Raw genomic sequence first — 25,246 nt, 5'->3', positions numbered from 1 at the left:
TGTTTCAGAGTGAAGGGGTGTTTTTGTGGCTGATGGCGGTCAACAGGTAAGCACCCTGAGACCTCATACATGTAAATGCCAGATGATCATTTAAATACAAGGGCTTGCAAATCCACTTTCATAGTTGCAGAAGGATGAAGTCTATAAACTCTCCTTTGCTTATGAACCAAGGTGCAGTGCCTCTGACTAGTGTGCAGCAGTGAGATTGTTGGGGTTTTTTCTCTTCTACATAGAGAAAAATATCTTGGGGAAATTAAACTCATATGAGCTATGTCAGGAATTGCATGTGCCCGCAAGACTTAGGTAAGTCTAGGAAATTCCATTATCTGTTCATACCACTCATTACTTGATGTCCCAGTCTGGGTTTGTGATGTTGTTGAGGTTTGATCACTGAAGCAGGAGAGGCAGGTGTGTACCTCCACATGCCTGTGTGGTGGGTGGTAAGTGGCTGAACCAGCAGGAGTGTTCCACGTTCAAGTGATCAGGAAGCACACAGAGGAGTGGAGAAGCAGTCTCAGAGATAGATCCCACATTCTCTTACAGCCCAAATTCATCTAGTTCTGTCCACCCTTGGCAGTGCAAGGGCCCAAGGCTTTCCACAGCATGGAATGCTGCAGCAAAAATTATCTTTAAAGGCGTTCTGGAAGACAGATTTTCATTTATGTTGAGGAACATTCGTTTATACATGTATTCACTTTTTTGTCTTCTGTTGGTAAAGGGTATTATTTCAGGATCACCTAGCAGCTGATTTGATTATCTGTGTTATCTTCCAGAAAGTTCTAATGCTGCTTTGTCCCCAGACCAAGGGAATATGAGGTTACCAGGGCAAGAATTTTAGGTAGAAAATAAAATGCCATTAAGGTGGGGAGAATTGGACTCAGGTAAGGAATAACAGCCCTCTGAACTTCCACTTTTCCCAGGAGTGTCCCAGAGGGCACTGTGCTGATAAAAGGAGATAAGGTGGTTCTCTCAGTTAATCCAGGAATGAGATCTTCTCCCCAAGGAATTCACAGCTCAGGCTTCAACCAACGCTGTGCCCATGCAGTGGTGACTGACTGGTCCAGTGCTCACCCAAAGGTCACCTCTGTGATGAGCATTGTTGTGAGGAACTCTGTGTAGGCTGTTCTAAACCCCTCGTGCTGACAGAAAGTGCAAGAGTTGGGAGAAATCTCTGTTGCCTTGTGGTTTTAATGATTTGGAATTAAAAAAAAAAATTACTTTGTCGCTTACTCTTGCTTAAATGTAAGTTTCAAAATAGCATTGTTCCTGCACTCTTTCTTTTTTTCCTGTGTTTGGTGTCACAAACACTACAAAAATGAGTAGAATGTGGGGCTGTTAATGGGGAGATTTTAATTTTCTTTCTGACTCTACCTATTTGCTGCTTTGTTACCTGAGGAATACCACACTGTTTCTTTCTGCCTTGATTTACTTTTGCAAAACAATAGTTACCTCTTTCAGTAAAATGTTACAGCCCTTTTAGGTGGAAACTGCCCCATTAATGCACCCAGTTTCCTTGGACTGCCAAAGAAAGTGGAGAAACTTCAATGAATGAGAGATTTCTGGTCATAGTATTCAGGAAACTGTGAATTCACTGGGGCAAAACAGAGCTCTGGTAGGCAGTACAATACTAACAGGGTTGAAATCTTTCTGAGCATGTGGCTGGGAGAAACCTTGCACAGCATGCCCCTGGCTGAACTCCTTTATGATTGGAATCATTGAGTAATGAACAGTAATGGCTTTGCCCAATGTTGTGGGTTGCTACACCTCTGCTGGGCTACCAAGCCTGCTGCTGCTATTTCCCACCAGTCTCCTTTTGGCTCTGAGCCTGTCCTTTAAATGCCCAGAACCTGCCTGTGAGTGAGGCCTCCTTCCTTACTGAATCCACCCATGACCTTCTCCATGAGGTCGCTCCTTCTAAGTTTCTGCCCACCAGCATTTTGTACTCATTTTTGTTCCATGCTTTCTACAACTTTCCCTCCTTAGTGTTTTCAGTCAGGCCCAAGGAGAAAGAAGCTTCAAAGTAATTTGTATCTGTCATACTGGAAAACTTCCTTTCCTTTCCTGGTGCTTAGTCACAGAATGGCTGGGTCTGGAAGGGAGATCACCCAGTCCAACCCGCTGCCACAGCAGGGTCACCTGGAGCAGGTGACACAGGAGCACACCCAGGTGGGTTTGGGCTGTTTCTGGAGAGGAGGACTCCACACCCTCCCTGGGCAGCTGTTCCAGTGCTCTGCCACCGTCCATGGAAAGAAATCCTTCCTTATGTTGAGGTGGAAGCTTATGTGCTTTAGTTTATGGCCATTGCTCCTTGTCCTGTATCTGGGCACTACTGAAAAGAGTCTGGCACCATTTTCTCAGCACCTGAAAGATTTTTATATGCATTAATGAGATCCCCTTTCTATCTTCTCTTCTCCAGACTAACCAGGCCCAGCTCTTGCAGCCTCTCCTCACAAGAGAAATTCCCAGACCCTTCCTCATCTTTGTGGCCCTTAATGACAGCACTAAGCCTTTCTAGCTGACCAACCTGAGTGGTTTGGTCTGCATATTTACAGCTGGTGTGTGCCACACACCCTTCCCTCCCCATGGATTGAGGTCCCCTGCATATGCATGCTAATTTTGATCTGCCTGCTGCATGCACCGCACGCCTGTAAATGCTGCTTTTGATCACTCTGCTTCTGAGCTGTGTCTTTGGTCCTTCACTAAGGCTTCCTGTAGTGTGATCCTGTCCAGATCCTACTTGCTCTCAGAACAGAGAGTCTTTGGGGGTGGATGTCGCTGATACCATAGCGAGTCTGGTGTATGTTCACTTCTGAGGACCCTGGAGAAGAAAACTGACTCAGGAATGGGGTATAGTCAGGCTGAGTTATCTTTGCGAGGCATCTGCTCTACTGACAAATGGACTTCTGTGTTGTCTCCAGAATATAGGGGATTTCTGAGGGCTGAGCAGTTCTGTGGGAGCCCTCATTAATAATAAATGCCTGTCACCTCCAACATGGACTGACTGCACTTCTGTCTATGCTAGTAACTCCCAGCATCATCCAGCTCCTGGTGCACCCAGGAACAACACCTTCCTCAGGCCAGAATCACAAGCTGTATCCTCATCCTGGGGATTTTACCATGTCTTGAATGCTGTACTCATTTTAAGCCGACTCTTGATCTTCCGGGGAGAGAGCTGCAATGAGCTGTGAGAGCTGAGGAGACGAGTGGTGGAGCAGAACAAGTGTGCCAGAGGGGTTTTTGGTGTTTCTTTCAGGTTAATGCAATCATCACTAAAGATAAAACCTCTCCAGCAGAAAGATAATACAGCTTCCCTTTCTTTACCTCCACATTAAGAGTGCTTAGAAACACATAATAGATACTAGAAAAATATGGGAGATGAGACTGCACAAGCTTTTGATAATGGCTGCAGAGAACAGTAAGTTATCGTCTCAATCAAGAGGTCTTGAAAATGTAATAGGGAACCTAGCATTTCAAGAGGACATGTTTGTCCCTGTCCTTACCAATCATTTCCTTCTTCCTTTCTGTGCACAGGGCCCCCACGAAACTTCTGAACTTGGTTTATTGTTTTCTGTCTGCTTAAATAATTTGAGAAGAGGGATTACGTTGTGGTGAAAGAGTTGCAGTCGGGTTTGAGGGATCTGGCATAATTTTCAGATCCATGATATTCTTCATTCCCAAGCTATGTCTTCCAGTCAAAGACAGCGGTGGGTGGTGGTAGGTACACTACCTTTCCTTCCAGAGGAGTGCAATCATTTTAGGATGGGTACCACCTGTCTGATTTGCTGGATACGATCAGCATGTTTGCTTTGAGTGAGCACACATTTATGTGGCCACCTTTCCCTGCACTGCTGAGATGGACTGTTCAAAGCTATCTGCGTGCGTGATGTACTGCCATGAGCTTACACCCTTCCTGTCTGAAAGCATCTCCTCCCCACCCAGATACAACAGCAGCGGCATGACTGTTTTCCCAACCTCTGTCTCTTCTACTTATTTTCATTAGAAGCCTTTTTTTTGCAGAGGCTGTCTCATCTGCTGTTCATTTTTTCAGTCCGTCTCTCAGAAATATCTTGCATGAGGAGAGGAGGATGAATAAGATGGCTGTGACTTAAAAAAAAAAAAAAAAAGCAGCATATCTCTGTATTTGTCTGCCAGCTGATGCAGCTATTACTCTGAAAGCTGATTGTCAGGAGAAAAAAGGTCTGTGACACAAAGTCAACAAGCAATGGACACTGAAGAGGTGACATTCTCTTTTGGAGTGGACTACTTTGCATGTTGCACACTGGAACGGGCAAACAGCCTACAATTAGACCATGAAAGTGTACTTTTAGAAAGGGAATTGGGCTTTTTAACCCCTGCTGGCTCAAAGAAGGCCTATGATAATGTGTAACCATGGCAGACAAGCCATTTCAGCCCCCACAAATGGGTCAGGGAAGCTCTTTGAATGCTCCTTTCCCTCGGCAGATCTGTAACAAGGTGGAATCTTTTCCTTCTGACACTGAATCAACTCATCTTTGCTGTGACTGAATTTGACAGAATATGAGCAATCCTTCTCTCCCAGTATCTTTTCTGTGACTCTTAGATAGTGGGAAACACTGCCATCATTTACCTATGCATCCCCTCTCTGTCTTATTGCTGCCCCATAAAACAAACCCTCAGAAAGGATGAACAGTTGTCAGTTTGTTGCCTGCACTGTCACTTCGCAAACTCTAAATAATAGCGAGATTATGGCATGCTGTAAAAGTACCTTGAGATAAACCTGTCTGAGTGCAGGGCTGATATTTGCTTTTGGATTAGATTTCAGTATGATCTCTTTTTTCTTTCTTTCTTTTTTTTTTAAGATAGCTCTTGTAATTCTCTTAGAAACTCAAAGAATGGCCTTGAGAGTGAACCTGCAGAACACATTGTTAAGGCAGAAAGGAAGACTGAATTAAGTTTACTTTCAGCTGATTTGTTTGTGCTCTTAGCTGAGTTACTCAGCCTTTCATGTAGTTTTCCCATGCAAGTACTAATCTGGCCCACTGGCTTTTGAGATCTTAAAGATCCTAGCCCAAGCCTGAGCAAAGTACATGTGGTGTCTAGACAGAGAGTTTAATTCGCACTCAGACTGCAAAAAAATTCTAATGTTGTTTGCCTTTACATTAGAAAGGCTGAGCTTGCTTAAAGCTTGAGTTCAAGAGCTTGAACTCTGGTCTTTCAGAATAAGAAGTTGTGCTTACTAAAACAGAAAGAAAAGGTATGACTTGGGCAAGAAATACGTTGGTCATCGTAAGCTGATGGACAGGCAGACCCTGGAAAGTAAATATAAATAAACAAACAATCAAAGCTCTTCTCCTTGTTTTCTCCCTTGTCCAGTTTCACTTTCAGAGCTGTTCCAGAAGGAGTTGGTGGTTCTTGATATGCCAGTGCCTGGTTTTACAGCTGTCGATGGCTGACTTCTTTTTCATCTATTTTTTTCAAAGTGGAACCAGAAAAAGGGAAGTCTGTTCTCCACCAGAGAGACCACCTTCCTCCAGGACAGACTCAAAGCCTCCTCTGGCCCCAGAGAAATACCTGTTGTTTGCTATCCTTGGACCAGTGAGTTAATCTCTGGGGGATGGCCAGGCGGGGTGAGCTTTGTGAACCTTTCTCATCAAGAAAAGGAATTTTTGGAAGAATTTTCCAGAAGCATGGCAAGCTATTGAGAGGCTGTGATCTCAGACTGCCTCAAGAGCTCATTCGGGGAACCTGTGGTTAGTTCAGTTATGAAATATCTTATTCCCCATTCCTTATTCTCAGGTGTTGTTGACAGAGCTCTCCACATTCTCTAAGTCCTACAAGTCCCATCAAATGAAACTGTGACAGTTTTGTTTATGAAAAGTAAAAAAACCTCCATGTTTTAGGTGAGCTTAGGCTGGGACACCAGTGTGGAATTAGTGCTGGAAACTGGAATGACCTTTCACCTTTCTTTCCCAAAGTTTGCAATTAACTTCACCCAGTTCTGGTGAGAGCAAGCACCCATGGGCAAGCACAGGAGGAGGTGCCAGGCTGCCTTGGTGCTGCAGTCATTGACTGTGCCCACTACCTTGATTTGTTTTGCCAAACCCATCCACAAGTGGCTAATGTGCAAAAAAACCCCAAGCCATTTCATGTCATCTGACAGGCAGCCAGGCAGGGGTTGAGGCTCTCATGATTTATTAACCTGGAATGGCTGTGAATTGACCACATAGAGGTACAAGGCTTTGTATCATGTTGTCAATCCCTTGGGCTGCAGAGCATACCTAAATATATTTTAGTGCTCAGAACAAAGCACTTCGCAGATACCCATTGTTAATCCTCTACCACCACCTCCATCACATCATTAGCTGTAAAGTCTGTCTCTCATCAAATTGAGAGAAAAACAAATAAAAAGCCATGAGAGAACAGAGTGTGGGTGAACCTGAAGATTTGTTCAATAATTATTGTCTCAGTTGAAGAATAGGAGCAGCACTTTGGAAATGAAACCACGTCTCCCTTGACTATTTGACTACATTGTCCTAGGGGCCTTGGTTGAAGTTCTGACAGCATTGTCAGCACTTTTCTTATTTCAAGTTCACTGAGTTTCCTGCTGTGGAAAAAAAAATCTGGCTAAAAAAAGAAAACTGCTAGAGCTTAAAAGCCCTCTGTTAGCAAAAGCCAGCAGTGGAGGCCTTGGTTGATGAGTCACTTCACACAAATAAGTGCCACTAATCAATGAGAAATACTATAAGGGGCACTCATGGGCAGGAAAAAGCCAAATCAAAGACGTGGGGATGTTAAGGGTGGGGAAAATGGGGAGGGCTGTATGCTGGTGTGTGGGTTCTTCTGTATGGGATCAGAGAGCAGGTGGGAGTTGGGAAGTGGGGTAGTTCATTGGAGGATGCTGTTCTGGAGGTAAGGACAGGTGTCCAACAACCCTCTGGCCCACAGTTTTGTTTGTGGTAATACTTCATCTGAGGGTTTCACAGTGAGGAAGGAAACCTGACATTTTCATCACATATTTATGACCTGCTGTGGAGATTAATGTTTCATATGCATTTGGAAATCCAATCACTGACACAACTGGCTTTGTTATGCTTAGCATGAATTCTGTCATTATATATCTGTTATGTATGTATTGGCAATTTATTGACATTACTATTCAAATTAAATTCTTGAGTAATTAGTCACCAGTGGATTTGCTTTCCCAAGCTGCAGCAATATGTCTCAAAACCTTTTCAAGCTTCTTCCAAGCTTCACTCATTGGCATTTTTCCAAGATGTTTCCTAAGAACAAGCACTGAAGCTGATATTTAGAACATATGGTGATGATGTGTTTGTATGTTCATTAAATCAAGATACCAATGAAAGAAAAGTGTAAGGCTTTCTATCCTTTTAAATGAAATTGTCAACCTAGATATCTATTGCCTTTGCTGAAATCCAGCCTGAAATGACTTGTAAGCAGTGCTCTGTTATGATGACAAATTAATTCACATCAGACTTTGATCATTGCTTGAAAAGTTTTCAGGCATCAATTTCCAGCAGTTGCATTTAGAAAATGAGAATTCAGTTTGGAGCCTCAGATTCAAAACAACAGAAATAAAAGTGCCTTCATGTAGCTGGTATGCAAACCTCCAGAAGAAAATGCAGGCTATTCAGTAGAAACTTCTTCTGTGTGTAAGATAAGGAATTTCAGCAGCACTGGCTGATACGTGCAATTAATGTTCTACATACGGCTCTCTTTACACAAAGCCCCTCATGGTACTGTTGCTCATGTGCACAAATGCATGCACTCACACAGAACATGCCTGTCTGTCTGCCTGTCTGTCTTCTCCCATTGGTCTGTCTCCTTGCCATGCAACATGTCAAAAGGAAATGAAAAAAGGGAGGGGGGGAGCGAATCTGTCTTAAAATAGAATGGAATCATATTAGCCAGCCTAATAGTGAAGGTGCATTTTGGAAAAGCGGCTCTGTATATCTAATGTTTACCACTTGACTACTCATGCCTCAGGCTCAAAATGCATAATAACGCAAATTAAAGCACGGCAAATGGAAGAGCCAGATCTCAGAGATAACCACACCTAATGCAAAGTATGACAGAACATCTGCTCTTTAATTAATCTTACGTAAAGATTGAAGCTGTGCATTAAGATGCAGAGTGTTTATGACAACTGTTTTTATTGTAGTTAACATGCTCCTGGCCTCTCCCATGTAATTGTTTCTGCTTTTTAACACACAAAGCTCTGATAAACAACAGCCACCTAGAAATAAAAACGCTGGGAGAGGGATGGTTCAGAAAAACAAAGTCAGAATGTTTCCAGGGAAGCATAGGAGTAGCACTTAAGTAAGTGGAAGTGGATTTTGATGATGACAAGAAGAATCTAACATCTGGTTTTGAGAGTACACAGATGACAGGTGAAATCCTGTGATTAAGATTAAAAATAAAGAAAAGCAAGAAACCCACTGAGGTCCTCAGTTTTTAGGTGGTCAATTTGAGCTCTGCTTTAGGAGTCAGATTTTCAGAATATGTTCTGGCCTCTTTTCCTCTGCTTTTCAGAAAAGGAGGGTTACTTGTAGGTTATTTGGATCCAGCTATCCCAAGGCACTACTAATTTCTGACATTTTCTACCATTTATTCCATTTCCCCTTCATTATGAATGTGTGCAGGTGTTTGCATGGATACAGTTGCTACAAAGAGCAAAAAGTGTACCTGGAACCTGCTCATTCCTCTTGTTAAAACAGTTTCCTCATTCCAGGATTATTTATTTAATTGAAAAAGTAATTTTCCATTTATCCACATGGACATGGCTGCACTGTGATGGACACACTGGGTGGAGATTAATTTGGAGACAACTGGACAAACTAACTTGCTTTAATCAAGATAACTCTAAAAACAGCTAAAATCCCTTTCTGGCTTCTGTCTGGGTAAAGGGGGTATGAGTCTGCTCTTGGCCTCAGTACAAAGGTGAGTGAGGATGTTGTCACAACAAAATATGAGAAGAGATATCATCCTTCCCACTGGCTGCAGTGCAAAATGCCATCACCATTGGGGCTTCATAAAGAACTCATGAAAGCTAACAGGTTGACTGTCAGTGTGGCTTAGACCTCTGGAGAGAAGAAAAACTTCCTTCATCTTTACTCCCCTTCACAGAGTGGTGCAGGCTTGGACACAATCTGACACTCAAGAGGCAGATACTTCCTGTGCCTCCATCTGGAGGAAAGATGTTCTCATCTAGATTTGTGAGTCCAAATCTCTTCCTATACAAATTCAGTCCAATTCTAAATGAGAACCTCAACTTTGTGTTATTAGGAGATGTTTAGTTGCAAGACATATACCAGTTGTATCATCTGTGAGGGAGAAGGAAAGGAGGTGAAAGAACTGTAAAAATATCTATTTTGTGACTTGGTTGTGTTTTCCTAAAATAGTGTTTGGGACTCCATGAGGCACCTTGAAACCTTTTCACTTGGTACAAATGGCTGGAGTCCTGAGTAAAAATTATAGGATGCACTTTAAGCTGAATGAAAATAGGTTACCTGCAGAAAATGTGAAGCTGGCATGTGGGCTACATCTGTCAAGAATAATTTTTATTTGCCTAAATATGTATAAGGGAGGAAGACAGATAAATTGAAAGAAAAGTGCCATCACAGTAGCATTCACTCCGGCAAAAGGTTTGTAAACAACATAAAATAGCTGCCTCTCTGAAATGATAGCCTTACTCAAAGTATGTCCAATATATATGTGTGTATATATGCACATATGTATAATCCAAAGGTAGCCTTTTTGCCATGGGAATTGCCTGCAATTGTTTTCCCCTTCCATGCCGTATTATAATTAGCGATTTCTGTGTCATCATGGGATGATGCAATGTAAATGCAGGCTTTCTGTTCATCCACTTCTTCCCATGTGTAGTATTATTCCTCCAGCTGAGCCTGTGCAGCAGATGCCAGCGTTCACTGTAATGAGGGACTGGAGAAGGACCTAAGCTTTACCAGCATTTGAATTGCTCTGGACTGCTCATCACCACTCCTTTAATTTATACCCTTAGAGAGATGGCAATAGGGTCTATGTCTCCTATGGAAGTGATTTGAAATCTTGCCAAGAAAGGGCCTCAGTCCCTTCCTCCTTATAGTCCTGGCACGTAAAACCACAGGCGAAAACAAAAAGCATTTGTGAGGAGTCATCCAGGAAGAAAGATTAACAATATAAACCAAAGGAGAAGAGAGAAAAGACCCTTTCCTCATTGAAAGTGGGTCTGTGCTTATTTTAATGGACCTTTTACAGTCCCTGAATGTCCTCTAATCTGAGCGTAATGCTCATTGCTGTTTCTGCTGCTTCTTTGTTCGACATCCTGCCTGTTCTGCTTGTGGTTGAGCGAGGGGAGGGGGAAGTGCAGTCACTGGCCAGCTTTATCTTTGTGTGAGGAACAAATGTTGTTGTCATCCTCAAGGTTATGGAGCATGTCTGCTCTGCAAAACAAAGGAGTAGCCAGGGCCTTGTTTGTCCACCTAGTTCTCAGCACACCCTGGACCTCTCATGAAAAAACCAGGAAGGTTTCTAATTTTTTCTTTTCCTGAAACACATCAAAGACCGTGAGTAGAGGAGGGAGATGCTTCCCCCGCTTCCTATAACCCCCCCCTTTCCTCCCTCCCCCGGCCATCTCTTTTGGTTCTGAAAATTGTGTGGCTTTAACCTTGCTTGTCTAATAATGTGTGACCTTGACTAAATGTGGGTTGGAAGGATTTCAGAGTTGGTTTTATCAGGATTAGCTTTTCATCTGCACAGAAGTATCCAAGGAAGTAAGTCATCTCATCTTCTTTCACCTTAGACTCCGAGCTTTCTCCTTTAGTTCTTAGAACAGTGAGGAGAAAATAGACTGAATTATTGTGATGGGTATGGTGATATCACATTCAGTGCACCACATGAAAGATGAAGCCACCGCTTGGTGCGGGGCTCGGGCTCAGTGAGGTAGGGAGCACGCAGCTGCCTCGTGCAGGAGTTCAGAGCTCTCCTCTTCCAGCACCATGTACTCCTTTTCATGTGCTCTCTGCACAGGCATCCCTGCAGCCTGTGCTAGGGGAAGAGCAGAGCAGGAGGGTTGTGGAAACCAAGTATAGAGGATTTTATACCTCTTCATGTCTTCTCTGCTTCTTCGGAACACAAACTGACTTTGAAAGATTGGCTCAGAAAATGAATACCCAGGACATTGCTTTCTGTTACTTTGCTGTGAAATTACTTTGCTGAATGAAAATATTTAATTCCTTTGAAAGCAAGTGCACAACATCTCAGGAAGTGAAAATCCTGTGGAAATCACAAAAGAAAGAGGAACGAGGGATATAAAAGCTTTATATCTATAGGTGTTAGTGAGGCTGAGCTTCCTTTACTTTCTTTTTGTGTGTGTTTGTGCGACAACAATCATAAATGCTCTTTCTAATGTTGAATATGGTCAGTGCTGGCATCTTCTCATTACTTACTTTGGATTTATGTTTTATCTACAATAAACAACTAATAATGTGATCTTTAATGCATTGGAGAGCTTATGAACACCCCGAGTTAACAGATTCCAGGTTCTTAGCAACCCCAATCTGCTGTCACCATACCCTGTGGAAGTTACTGCCTTCCATGGGGGACTGCCTCATCCAAGATGGAATAATATAAAATTCCCTTGCAGTGAGCCAACTCCTCAATCCCTTAGCCTTGATCAGTAACACCAGATTCTTCACGTGTTCTCCATGCAGCTTCCATCAGAGCAAGGTGCTATTCCATATGGGAGAGCTGGCAGGATGCATAAACTTCAGTGAAGACTGATAAAATGCATCGGACAGATTTTTGGATGTAGCTGGCACCTTTCTCCTTTATATGCTCCTACTGCATCCATCCCAGGCATTAAGGGATGAGGTTGTTCCCCGTAAATAAAATTAAATAGGCAGCTCTGGAAGCCAACAGCCAGTCTGAGCATCTAAGAAGACACAGGACTGTGCAGCTTGGTGGCTGTGGCCATCAGTTTTCTCTTGTTCAACCCACCAGACTGAAACAGAAAAGTCTCTTGATGGAGGCAGCCACAGCCCTTTGTTGTTCACTGCAGCTCCCTGCCTAAAGTCTAGTATGTGTAATATACAGAGAGCTCTAATGTGCTCTAAATCAAAATGTCCAAACAGCTCCTGGGTATTCCTTTAATGGAGTCACAGAGATTTTGTTGTGTGGGAAAGAGAAGAGAAGGGATGCCGGAAGAGGAGCGAGGGGTCATGCAAATTTTGATCTAATTTTCTTCAATAAAATACCTTAGGCCACACTTAAGTAACAGAAATCTATGTAGGAAAAGGGGGTTTAAGTGTGGCTCCAAAACAGCCTCTTCATAAGTTTTGACAGGAAGGTAAGCAGGTTCCATAGTGCAGGGTATGGATTGATTAATTCTGTATGTCATTCTTCTCTTACTTATTCATATAATCTTCTTGCCTTGCTCATGATTTACATCAGTGAATCTAAACAAGCCACTGAGATGTCTTGCTACCATTTTGTATCCGCACAATTCTCTTTCACATTGAATAAGGTTCTTAAAACGTAGAATCCACTGCAACTCTTGCTGAAATCAAAGGAAGATGAGTGTGTAGAATTAAATCAACATCAAGTACATTGGAAATTCTCCCTTTTGGACTTGTGATTCAATATTATTTTTAACTCTAGAACTGGAACATATTTTAGGCCCAATTATATCTGCTTCTGGCCATTGTCAGAAACAGGATACTAATGGTCTGGCTCATGTGGGTGTATAATGATCTTTATGTGCACATATACAAAGCTACATATGAAATAAGGAGCTGGTGCTTTCATTTTCCAAACTTCATTACAGTTACGTGCCGTTGACAAAGAGATCCACACTGCTACCCAGACCGGTCTTCTTCACTCTGATCTAGAATCCAAGCCTGTTTGTGAAATCCACCTGGGGGTCTAGTCCTTGGACAAAGATATACACGTCTAAACCAGAGTTTTTAGGTGTGCCATTTGCTGAGCTTCTTCATCAACCTGTTCCAATGATCATGATGGAAAATCACCTGTCACACTGGACAGTGTCTTCAGCTTTCCTTACAAACTCAGATCCATGCTATAACTTAATCTTCACATTGTTTTCACATCATGTGTTACATGACTGTGTCTCCACTACCTACATCATCTATGACTGGTCAGGGTCCTCACACCCTGTGCCTTAGCACAAATATTCTGGTATTTGGCAGAGACTTTGGCCACCTTATCTCATCCTTATAAATCTCTCCAACCTGTCATTTTGACCGAAACTCCATTCAGATAATATCTGTCCACTTATTTTTCCTTCTTTAGCATTTGGGATGTGGCCTGCTTGCCTTCATTTATGAGACCCTTCAGACCTTTTCTACCTATTACCTCTCATCCACTGAAAGATGCTTCATTAAGATAACACCTCCCATCTCTGGTCTGCACCTTTGGTGTTTAATATCTCCAAAAGGGAATTTTTGTGCTTTTCCTGTGCTGCTGCATTAATTTGAAATGAGGTGTCCATCAACATCTGCCTCATCTCCATCAGAAATCCTTGCTCAAAACCCTTCTTTAAGACAGTTTGTATGGTCCCTGGTGTGAGGATTGACTGGTTGGTATGTGGAGATGGCTTCTCATGTGCCTAACATGGCTCCACTGTTTCTTTCCATCCTTTCTTTCTCCTTCTCCACTGTGGCTGTTTTTATCTGCTGGCTTTCTCAGGCTTTCATATTTTTTTATGCTGACTTTCGACAGAACTTACAATAGTGAATTCTTAGCCAAGACTTTGAGAACTGGTGGCCTCCTGGAATACAAATCACGAATATGCATAGAGAAAAAAACCTGTGTTACTTTTGGGTCTTGCAATTAGAAAAGATAATACTGGCATAAATTCCTTGAGCGGGAACTGAAGCTCTGTACAGGGTTTTAGCTGCCACAGTCTTCTTGTATGGCCATTAGAGAGCCACTTAATCTCACTGTTTTTCAACACTCCCCTCAAGACTGATAAACATTCATTAATATTTTGTTGTGGTTTGAAGTTATAAAGTAGTGCACTGTCAAGTCATAGCAGTATTTAGATAAAATGCAGGGAAAATTCTCGATTATCTGGATATGCAGTGGAGAAAACAAGTTTATTCAAGTAACAGTATCTATGATAGTTAATGTTTGTGTAGAAGGATGATGATGGTAAGAAATATCTTGCCAGTGTCTCAGCAATATTTCCTTAGCAATCAAGAAATTAAAGTTGAGCTGCAAACATTTTTCTTGCTTTGTGAATGATTATTTCCTCTAAGGATCTCCTGAAATCTGAGATGTGCAATAGCTCTAACATTTCTTTTCCCATACAGACTTAGTTTCGTAAGCAAGAAATAAAATTAAACCCTGGCATAGCAGTATTTTAAAAAGGAAAGGCAGTAGCCTTGAATTATCCGTGTTGATTTGACAAAGCCAGTGATGCTGCAGGTATAATACACGGCACTGCTGTCACATCACCAAGTGACATCTTTTTATCCAAAGTGAAAATGAAATGTCAAAGTGAAGGAGTTCTGCAAGTCTTCTTGTGCTGTTTGCAAAACATGTAAAGCTCACTTTTGTGCTGTAAGGTGGGCGTTTACCAGAACTTTGCTTTAAATTGGAGGTTGCTAAGGTGGCGAGGTCTAGCTGAGGTTCCCTAACATTCTTCTTACCTAGGACCCTGTTGTAAGTTACTTTTAACCTTGCCAGACATGAGTTTTTTCGGCTTGAGATTATCAATCCTTCATATATTTGCATCTTGGGTTTGTTTTGGAGATGCTTTCACCATTTAAACATTTTTTGAGAATGTTAGCAGAAGGAATGTATCCATAATAAATGTTTTACAATTGCTTTCATGGTAGTCCTGTTCCTCTTCATTTTGGAGATTCTCCTCTGATTTGCCAGGAATGCTTTCCTGTTGTAGGGTCCTGTTAATACATATATGGAAACTTCCTCCAGAGGCCCTTTTCAGTTTCTTTGTGCTCTACAGAAACTTCCTGACTTATGACCAACCCTCTGTGGAGATTTTGTCTGCACTGAGAGATGGCTGCCATTGACAGAAGTGTGTGCAAACCATTGCCCAGGAGAGGATGACCAAGGTACAAAGAGTATTGCTGAGCTTTCTTGTCAATCCCTACCACAGCTTGCTGAAACTGGAATTAAAAAAACCCCCCAAAATTGCAAAAAAACCCCCAACAACAACCAGCCAAACAGAAAACAAACATACAAAATGCCCACAAAAAAACCAACCAACCAAAAAACTAAAAATGCAAAATAAAACCCCACCAAAAAAAAAAAAAAAAAAAAAAAAAAAAAGCATCTCTTAACTGAGCAAACTTGAGCTGGTGGCTGCCTGGTCAAGATACACAAAGACGGGACACATGAAAGAAAATAGAGTTAGATCCTTAAGCTAAAGTAGGCATTATAATAGGTACTCAGTGGCTTCTATGCTGAGATGTTTGCAAGAGCTATTCTTAGATTGTCTTCACCACTGTGGGTTTGACCTTGCAATCTTAAATATTTTACTTAACACAGCTCTTGAAATGGGTGCAGAAATCAAGCAATGCAATATACAAGTAAATTCAGACCAGTGTTTACCTTCTGGACCTTCTATATGCTTGTCATCTACGTGCAGACAAAAAGGAAGATTGGAAAATTTCCCCAGCCCATATAACTTCATCAGCGTGAGAGGAAAGCGTATATGAATATAAAAAGGAATATATTGGAATGAATTTAGTTTGCCCATCTACTTCTAACAAATTTTTCAAAAGCTAAATGATGCCAAATCATAGTCAGAACACAGTGAGCAGGAAAGACCAGCTTTGAGCAGTACTTGGGTTTATGAGATTGACAGTGCTTGGTTGATACCACCAAATAATTTCTTTTCCTCACTTGCTCTCTTGTAATCCTGAACCTGTTAATTTGTCAATTTGTCACCTGTTAACTCTTACATGAGGAGAGCAGAAGCTGTAAGAGATTTTAGCTGGCACTCTTCAGCTTGTATCAGCCAGTTCTTGCAGGTAGGACATGATCCTTCTGTTTGTGTTGCTCTTGGCGCCTGTCCTGGGATTTCATTTCGTTTTATTATAGGACAGGCTGAGGTCCAAATGTGTTGCAGGTCTTATATGAAGAAAATAATTTGAAATGTGATTTACAGGTAAGGAACTGAGACACAGGGAGGTAAAAGTGACTTAGCTTAGTCACGAATCCTTTGGAAAAGCCATGGGATGGAACAAGTCCCAGTCCAGTGCCCTAATCATACAGCCAGCCTTCTACTTCAGCTGATGTTCAGCTGAAGTCATTGGAAGAGTCTTGAGGGCATGAATACAAGAAAGACTCAGGTATGGTGTGTGTGAGACAACACAGCAGGCCATAAGTGAACCAGGAGGTTCCCGGAAAGTGCTGATGTCAATTTCCTTCTCCAAGTGGCAGAGGAAAGATTGAGGAGAGATTCTGTCATGGACATTTTCCTCACCAACAGGGTGAGGCCAGTGGGGAATGTGAAGCTCAAGAGAAGCACTGGCTGCAGTGATCATGAACTCCCATGATTCTATGAAAGGCTGGAGTTCAAGTTTTTAGGGCAGTGCAGAGGGTCTGCAGCAAACTCACTGCCCTGGACTTCAGGAGAGCAGATTTTGGCCTCTTCAGGGATCTGCTTGGTAGAGTTCCATGGGATAAAGCCCTGCAGGGAAGAGCAGCCCAAGAAAACTGATTGATATTCAAGGACCTACTCTGAGCTCAGGAGCAATGTGTCCCAACAAGGACAAAGGCAGGCAAAAATCCCAGGAGACCAGATGAACAAGGAGCTCCTGGACAAACTCAAACACAAAAATGAAGTCTGCAGAGGGTGGAAACAAGGACAGGTAGCCTTGGGGGAGAAATAAAGTTTCCTGAGCTGTCAGGGATCAGGTTAGGAAAGCTAAAGCCTGGGTAGAATTAAACCTGGCCAGAGGAATCAAGGGCAAGAAGAAAAGCTTCTATAGGTACAGCAGGGATAAAAGGAAGCCTGGGGAAAATGTGGGCCCCCTCCAGAAGCAAATGGGAGACCTGGTTACCTAGGACATGGAGGGCTGAGGTAATAAATGACTTTTTTTCTTGGTCTCCACCCACGGGTTCTCCAGCCACACTGCCCAAGGCACAGAAGGCAAAGGCAGAAAGGACTGGCAGAATGAGGAACCATCTTCTGGAGGATAAGATCAGGTTTGAGAACATTCAAGAAACCTGAAGGTGCACAAATCCATGGGATGTGAGAAGATCTTGAAGGAACTGGCAGATGAAGGGTTTAAACCACTATCCACCATATTTGAAAAGTCATGGCAGACTAGTGAAGTTCTCACTGAGTGGATAAGGGGAAACCTCCAATCTTTAAAAAGGGTAAAAAGAAAGGCTGAGAGAACCACAGGCCATTTAATTTTACCGTGGTACCTGAAAACATTATGGAATAGATCTTCCTGGAAAATATGTTAAGAGACATGAAATATAAAACATAATTGGTGACAGACAACATAGCTTCACTAAGGGCAAATCACACCTGACAGATTTGGTGGCTTTCTATGGAGCAGTGAGATTGTTGGTGGGTGAGGGAAAAGCAGCTGACATTATCTACCTGGGCCTGTGCAAAGCATTTGACATTGTCCCTCACATTATCCTTGTCCCTGAACTGGATCTGATGGATGGAATACTGGGTGGATAAGGAATTGGCTGGACAGTCATGCTCAGAGTTGCTGCCAGTGCCTCAATGCCTGGGTGCAGAGCAAGTGGTTCCTCAGGTGGGACATCTCTGTCAGTGACATGGACACTTTCATCAACAATTTAGCAAATTTTCTTAACTATGTGCTGTGGTGGACATGCTGGAGGGAAAGGATGGATCCAGGAGGACCTTGATAGGCTTCAGAAGTGGGTCTGTGTAAACCTCATGAAGTTCAACAAGGCCAAGTGCCTGGTCCTGCACATGGGTCAGGACAATCCAAAGCACAAATACAGGCTGGGCAGAGAAGAGATGGAGCGCAGCCCTGAGGAGAAGGACTTGGGGGTGTTGGTTGGTGAGAAGCCCAACATGACCCAGCAGTGAGAGCTCACAGCTCAGAAACCAACAGTGTCCTGGGCTGCATCACAAGCAGCAGGTCAGGAGAGAGGACTCTGCACTCTACTCTGCTCTGGTGTCCCCCCAGCATAAGAAAGACATGGAACTGTTGGAACAGGCTGGAACAACAATTATTATATTATTTCTGCTGGCACAAAAATTATTACAGGGATGGAACTCCTCTCCTATAAAGACAGACTGGGAGAGTTGATAAGGGTTGTTCAGCTTGGAGAAAAGAAGGCTCTGGGGAGACCTTACAGACTCTCCCAATATCTAAAGAAGCTAAAAGAAATCAAGAGGGAGCCCTTTTATAAGGGCATGTAGGCACAGGACAAGGGGTAATGGCTTTAAACTGAAAGAAGGCAAATTTAGATCAAACACTAGGAAGAAATTCTTCACTGTGAGGGCAGTGAGAGACTGACACAGGGTGCCCAGAGAAGCTGTGGCTGCCCCATCCATGGAAGTGTCCAAGGCCAGGCTGGATGAAGCTCTGAGCAACCTGGTCTAGTGGAAGGTGCTTCTTGCCCATGGAACACGGGCTGGAATGAGACGATCTCCAAGGTCCCTTCCAACCCACACCTTTCCACGGCTGTATAATTCTGTGAATCATTTGTTTTGCGCAGCTTGGAAGTCAGCATGGCCAGGTCATTCTGCTGCCAAAGGGAGGCCAGGAAGCAATCAGACATCAGGCAGTTCCCAGGCCAGGCACTTCATTAAGTCACCCTTGCCCAGCATCTTCACTGTCGGCCCCACAACTGTAAACTGCAGTTTATTTCTGAAAGCTGTTCCCAAGAGAGTTGATCTTCTCTAAGGACAGAATGTTGAGTACTCAGTCCGAGATCCCAGACTCATACTTACTATTTACGTGTTCTCAGCGTATGGTGGTCCAAGCATACTTTATGCAAAAATAAATCTTCACCTAACTAAGCTCATTTTCCTCTTTGTGGAGTCCAATTTGCTGTAGCTCTGTTTATGTAAGATACAGATGAATCTTATTAGAAATATTGGATTACAGTAGTCTTGACAGATTAAAACAGTTGCAGGAAAACGTGGACCTATTTACACATTGGAATGTACAAGAGTATATCGTGACCATACCAGCATTACTCCTGATCAGTAACAGTGATTTCTGTTAGGAAAAAATGTCGACTTTTAACACATGGTGATACTTGAAACTTCAGGTTTTTTGGAAATTTTAGAGAACTGTGGAGTACTAAACTAAAAATGGTTGTAGTGACCAACAGGATTTACTGAAATGCAAAGCCTTCAATAGCGCAGTATAATGCAGATTTAGAAATTAATTTCTTTAACTCTTCAGAGATGCAAGAAAGGGCTGCTTATACACAGTACAGCTGTGTTAAATTATTTCATCATCAGAGAGTCCCATTCCACATTTGACTGAAGATGGTGAAATCTGTGTCTATCCCACTGGGTAGTAATTCTTATTATGTTAAAATCTTCCTGATGGCCTATGGAGGTGAAGACAAGACCAATAGTTTGCATTTGGCCTTTTTTTTTTTTAATGAACCTGTAATGGATACTAATTAGCCCGTCATTTCACTTATCTTCTCATGACACATCTTAACATATACAACACAATGTCACACATGCTTTAGTTAATTTTTATGGATGCCTCTGACAAGGAGGTTTTGGACCCAAACCCTTTATCTGTTTTGAGAAATCCCTCCTTCTCCTGCATGAACAAAAGCATAGAAATATACTCCACTTTTACCAATTCAAAGATTCTTTAAGCCACTTTACTGAGCATTTTTAATATTCTTTTTTAAAGGGCGTCTTTCTAAGTTGCTGTTTTAGTCAGTAATTTGTGAAGCATTGTTTTAGGTAATGTTCAACAATTACTCAAAAGACAGGAAGTGATTACTCATGTTCTTCCTTTAAACTTGCTTTCTACCCATATCACCTCATATAGACTTGGTTTTGGATGATGAAATAAACAAAACTAAGCAGTGGTACTCAAAATCTAAAAAACTCTTTTGAGTCTGAATGGGCATAGTTACAAGAATCTCATATGTCTAAAAGAGGAGAATTGTACTTAAGAGTCCTGTTAAAAAAATATATATAGTGATCAAGAGATACTCAATAAGGTCTTATGGGGTTTGTGCACAGTTTCTCACTCTTGAGTGTCTTTTTCCAGAAATCTGGCATCAGAGATAAATATTGTGCTGATGTAAGCACACCTGTGTTATGCATATGCAGAGCCTTATTCCACCTTGATGATCTCTGGTGAATACTCCATTTATGTCTGGTCTGAACTTGTGAAGTGAGTTGCTGGCAGAAGCGCCAAGGATGTCAGAATCTTGTCCACAGAGAGTGTGCGACAGAGGAATCTCAACAGTGGTGATCAAGCTGATCCAAACATTCCCTGTGGATGGAGAGCTCTGTGAACACATCTCTAGCAGAAGGCCAGGTGAGATGCCATGTGCCTGGTCACGGATATGTGACTTCACCCACTCCCTTGGTCAGCATCCAGAGAAGAACTCATGCAACAGCAGTGATTAAAAGCCTGGATCTGGGTCCGAGTCTGAACCTCCATATCTCCATGACTTGGTGAGCATGGGTGTCCACCTGCCAGTCAAATTCTGTCTTCAGCTTTGACTGCTCTGTGACTGTAGTTTCAAAATATGACTGTCAACCTGTCCTTGGAAATTTTGGGGACAGGCATAGTTGCAAAAAAACGAACCCTACCCAAGGCATTCAGGCTGCCTGCTACGGAGACTGCAGTCCTTGGAGTTCACCCAGCTCAGCATCCTCAGAGGAAAGCCTGTGTTCTGTCCCTCATCTCAGTTATCTAAGAGATATCTGAGTTTAGAGAGAGCTTCCAAACCCTGTCTGGCTTGTAAAGTTGTTTTCTCCCGGTGGAGGTGGATGGGGAAAAAAACTCACTAGACTAACTACAGTCAGTGAAAACATCACTGAACATCTGGGACTAAGGAAGTGTTGGCACTAAAAACAGCCACCACTTAAAATGCCAGCACTTACAGAAGTTGATGTGTTATGGCATCAGTATTAGGCTCCCATACTCAGCAAGAGAGAAACTTTGGGGTATCTCATTTAGTCCCGGTAAGTGCTGGGCACCAGGAGGTCTCTCATGTTGCGTGTGCTGTGTACAGGGCTGTAGCTTTCAATGGATTCCCTTCCCAAAGCTCTATTAGGAAGGAGAACTCATCTTCATTGTTCACTGTCTGAGACGAGATAATGGGGGAAGGCAAAGCTCCTCCCCTGCTATCTCCCCACAGACTTTGAACAGGTAACTACCTGGAAAAGTCTTTGAATCTCTTAGAGGGAATTCATGGGTCTCCTTTGTCAAGCTGAAAGAAGTGTGCCTGCTCTTGCCAATGCTGAGCTGTGTGACAGCATGCTACTAAATCTGCTTTTAGCTGCTTCAGAGGTATGTGAAGCAAGGAAGAAAGCAGAGTATCAGTGGGTGAGCTTTTAATGGGGTGGGAGACAGACTGCTGCTCTTTTCTCCATCATTCTGGAGACCATCACGAAAAATGTTGCTATTTCCTTCTCTCTCCTGAGGTTTCGTACTGTTACTGTACCTTCACTCAAAACAGTCGTTCTCCAGGTGTGCCACCCTGAGTGATCCCTCAGATTTGTGTACGTCTTTGCAAGAAGGTGTGATACACAACTTTCATCTCCAGTTTGGTGAGAAAAGAATAAATGCAGCTCTCCAGCAGCCTAAAGCATGTCCTGCTGTGGTTTTCCACCCTTAATAGTATTAGACCAGAGCTAGAAATAAAGGGAGATAGTAAGAGTCTCTAGGCATAAATTTGTTGGTTACAGCTTGGAACCCCTTCAGATAAATAAAACCATAATCCAGCCCCATGTTACCATTCAATGTCCCATCATTCCTCTTACATACAATATCTGAACACATTTGTCTGGGGCATCTAAAGTTGTCTTTTTTTTTTTTTTTAAGGGAGACTAGTTTAATGTTTACCTGTCTCCTGTACCCAAGTGAGTATTTAGAAGAAATATATTAAAAATCTTTCTTGCTACAGGTGTCATACTGATTATACCTGGTTTGGTTCTTCCTTGGACAGTTAAATTGAAGTAGCTCTTGCTTCCCACCACTTTACCTCATTGCTTTGTACAGACAGTGCTGGGCCAGATATGCATTAACTGGGAGTTGAAAACCATTCTCCAGCTCTGACACATTTAACCTGATTTATTTTTTTCAATGACATCTCTTCTTTCCATCAGAACTGCTAATGACAGTGAGTCTGTAACATGCTATTTCTGCTTGAGGTGAGATTTTTGACTCATTGTGCAGCTCCTTGAAGACGTGGAGTCTATTTAGAAATGCTGGTTTTCTCCCCTCTCTAGGTCTTTTACATTCATTGAGCATTTAGTGAGCAATGCTCTGTGGAGTGGGGTATCCATGGAGACTCCTGGTTTTCCAAGTTTTTGTTGGTTGTGGCTACCACCTAAACAACACACGTGTCTGCTTTCTGGTAGCCTCAAAATATGAAATGTAGCTTACACTGAAGGTAATCCATTTGATTTCAGGGAGAATTCTGTCACAGTCAAGGGCTGCTGAGCATGGTTGTATCTGCTCTCCTGCTTTTTAAGCTTCCATTCCCACTTTGGGACACTAATCCTTGACAGCCTGGGGATGAGGAAACACATGGCTCAACAGAATCACTGAATTCATGGTGACAGAGAGTAACTAGTAACAGAGCTCTGACCAGACATTTCAACCCCAAGAACAAACCCAGAGCCTTTTAGAGTTCTCAAGTAAACTTTAATCAAGCCTTTTGTACAATTACTCTTTCTTTTCCATGACATCATCTGGAAGCAGAATCGCAGTGCGTGTATGTGAATGCAGAATGTGACCTATGCTTAATAATCTCTTAAAGATTTGTTGTTACAGACAGTCAGGTGGGAGTGCAGCATCACTTCCCCAGCAGTATATTTTTAAAGAACACGCTCTGATTTTTAGCCTATTTTTCACATTAGGAAAAGTAGGCCTCAAATACTTGTGAAAATGTGGATACCAACAAGAATTTCGGCTGCTCTCTTTCATGAGATGAAGAGATGCTTAAGTCTAATAATCACAGTAATGGATTTTTTTTTTAAATAAGAAAAAAGAAAATCAATGAATACAAACATCCATACCCTGTTACTAATCCTACACTTAATCTGACTAAGTGCTGCTGGTGATTTTGCATGTGAGAGAAGATGTGTCTTTGACAGGGAGTTTGAGAAAGTGACTATTTAACTGGCAATTCCCCTGTTGCTACTGAGATCAAAGGCACACCAAAGCTGCTAACCTGGAATATAAAGTGTGCTAAGAAAGTGTGAAAAGAAGCAACAGATACCTCAGGAAAACAGCTACTTTACAGTATTGCTTCAAGAACTAAATTTGTTCACTTGTTTTTGGCATTGCTCCCTGTATCTGACTCAGTGATATTTTCCTAGCTGCCCTTACGGTATTTTTTTTTTTTTTTTTTTGCTCCTAAGAACCAATTTGGATAATAATGTGTCTGTAAAGTGTGTCTTGCGTGCCTGGTATTTGTCATAGAATCTCTAGTTCTCCTGTGCAGGATGGCTCAGTCATTCTGCTTTGACAGTGTAGACAGGCCTTAAAAGAGAGTGCAGGTGCAATATCCTTCCTCCCTCTACCTGCTGATGAAAAGCTGGACCAGATCCCTGGAAATGTACCCCTAGTGGGCTACATGTCCCAGTGCTGTGAATGCCACAGTGTTCTGGACTTGCATGGAACTGATGATCTCGCCTTTAACTGAGCACTCTGAATGTGCCTCTCTGTCGTAGAAGAAATACTTGCTCTCGGCTGGCAAGGCAGGACTGTAGAAAGAGGAAGTGAGTCTGTTCTCCTTTTTTAAATGTTTCTTCTTTCTTCAAGCTGTTAGCTGGTTAGATTTTTCACTTGATTATTCATCAAGGTTTGGTGAGCTGCCTACATGCAGAGGCAGACGGGGGTTTCCAGAACTGTGGCTTTACCTTGGTAATTCATGGAATTACCCATGGAAATGTTTTAGCTGACCTCTGACTAGGGGCAGGCTTGGACCTCTTTAGTGTTTTGTTCCAGCCATCAAAATCAGGGCAGCCTTTTCTGCAGAGGAACTGGGCACCATGTAGCCATCACTCTGCCCAGGACTTTCGCTGCCAGCACTGAGACTGGAGTTACCTGTGGAGAGAATTCAGGCCTTCCCTGACAAACAAATGGTACAGGAGAAAACAAACATGATGGGAAGTGCAGAATGTTCTTCCTTGTGCGGATGACTTAAAAATTTTATTGTGTTTTTTCTAAAGAGAAACCAGCCCTACTTTGCAATGAATCAATGAAGGTTTAGTAATATGAACAAATGAACTTTGAATTGTGCAATTGAGTCTTTCAAACTGCACTATTAGGAATGATATTGTCTGCATCTCTTTAAAAGTCCAATTTGTTCCTAAGCCACAGATACTTTAAATTGTCAACGATTTTGTGAAAATCAATGAGAATCATGTAGACAAAACTCAGAATATCATTTTAACCATAAATTATGCACCTGATGAATCCCATCACATGGTCACAGTAGACAACAGAGGAGCACAGAAGTACAGTGCCCTCGTTGCCTTTGTTTTCAGTCCATGCGCTACTTCCAGTGTTGGTGATCAGGAGGGAAACATCAGTTACAAACCTCATGGGTCTGGAAATTAGGCAACATTCTTAGCGATGCAGTTGAAAAAGTGCTTTTAGATAAATAGTATACATCATATAATTCAGCATATAATTTATCTTTCAAGTGTTCTGTCAATTTTCCCATTGAGAAAACTCCTCAGGTTTTTCCAAAGCTGATGTTCTCTCTGGTGAGCTCTGTCTTTTCCCAACAGCGGCTCATGATTCTTGCAGCTACAAGAAGGTGATTAATCAGTTTAACCTGACAGATCTTAAGTCTTCCAACTGCCAACCTCACAAAAATTCCAGCAGACTCCCAAAAATATCTTGATATAATCTTAGTAATATGGAGTCTGATCCTCCAGTTCTTGGAGGTTGTTGGCAGTTCTGCTGGAGCTGGTGGTATGCACGATATGTGCATGTCCCCGTGGAAGGTTATTAAAACCAAAACTGTTTCCCAATCTTGCACAGAAATTCATTTTCAGATGAAGAAAGGTGGGAGGGGGAATTCCTTATTATTT

This window comes from Corvus cornix, chromosome Z (assembly GCF_000738735.6).
Source record: "Corvus cornix cornix isolate S_Up_H32 chromosome Z, ASM73873v5, whole genome shotgun sequence".
NCBI classification, from domain to species: domain Eukaryota; kingdom Metazoa; phylum Chordata; class Aves; order Passeriformes; family Corvidae; genus Corvus; species Corvus cornix.
This window is presented reverse-complemented; position numbering follows the sequence as displayed.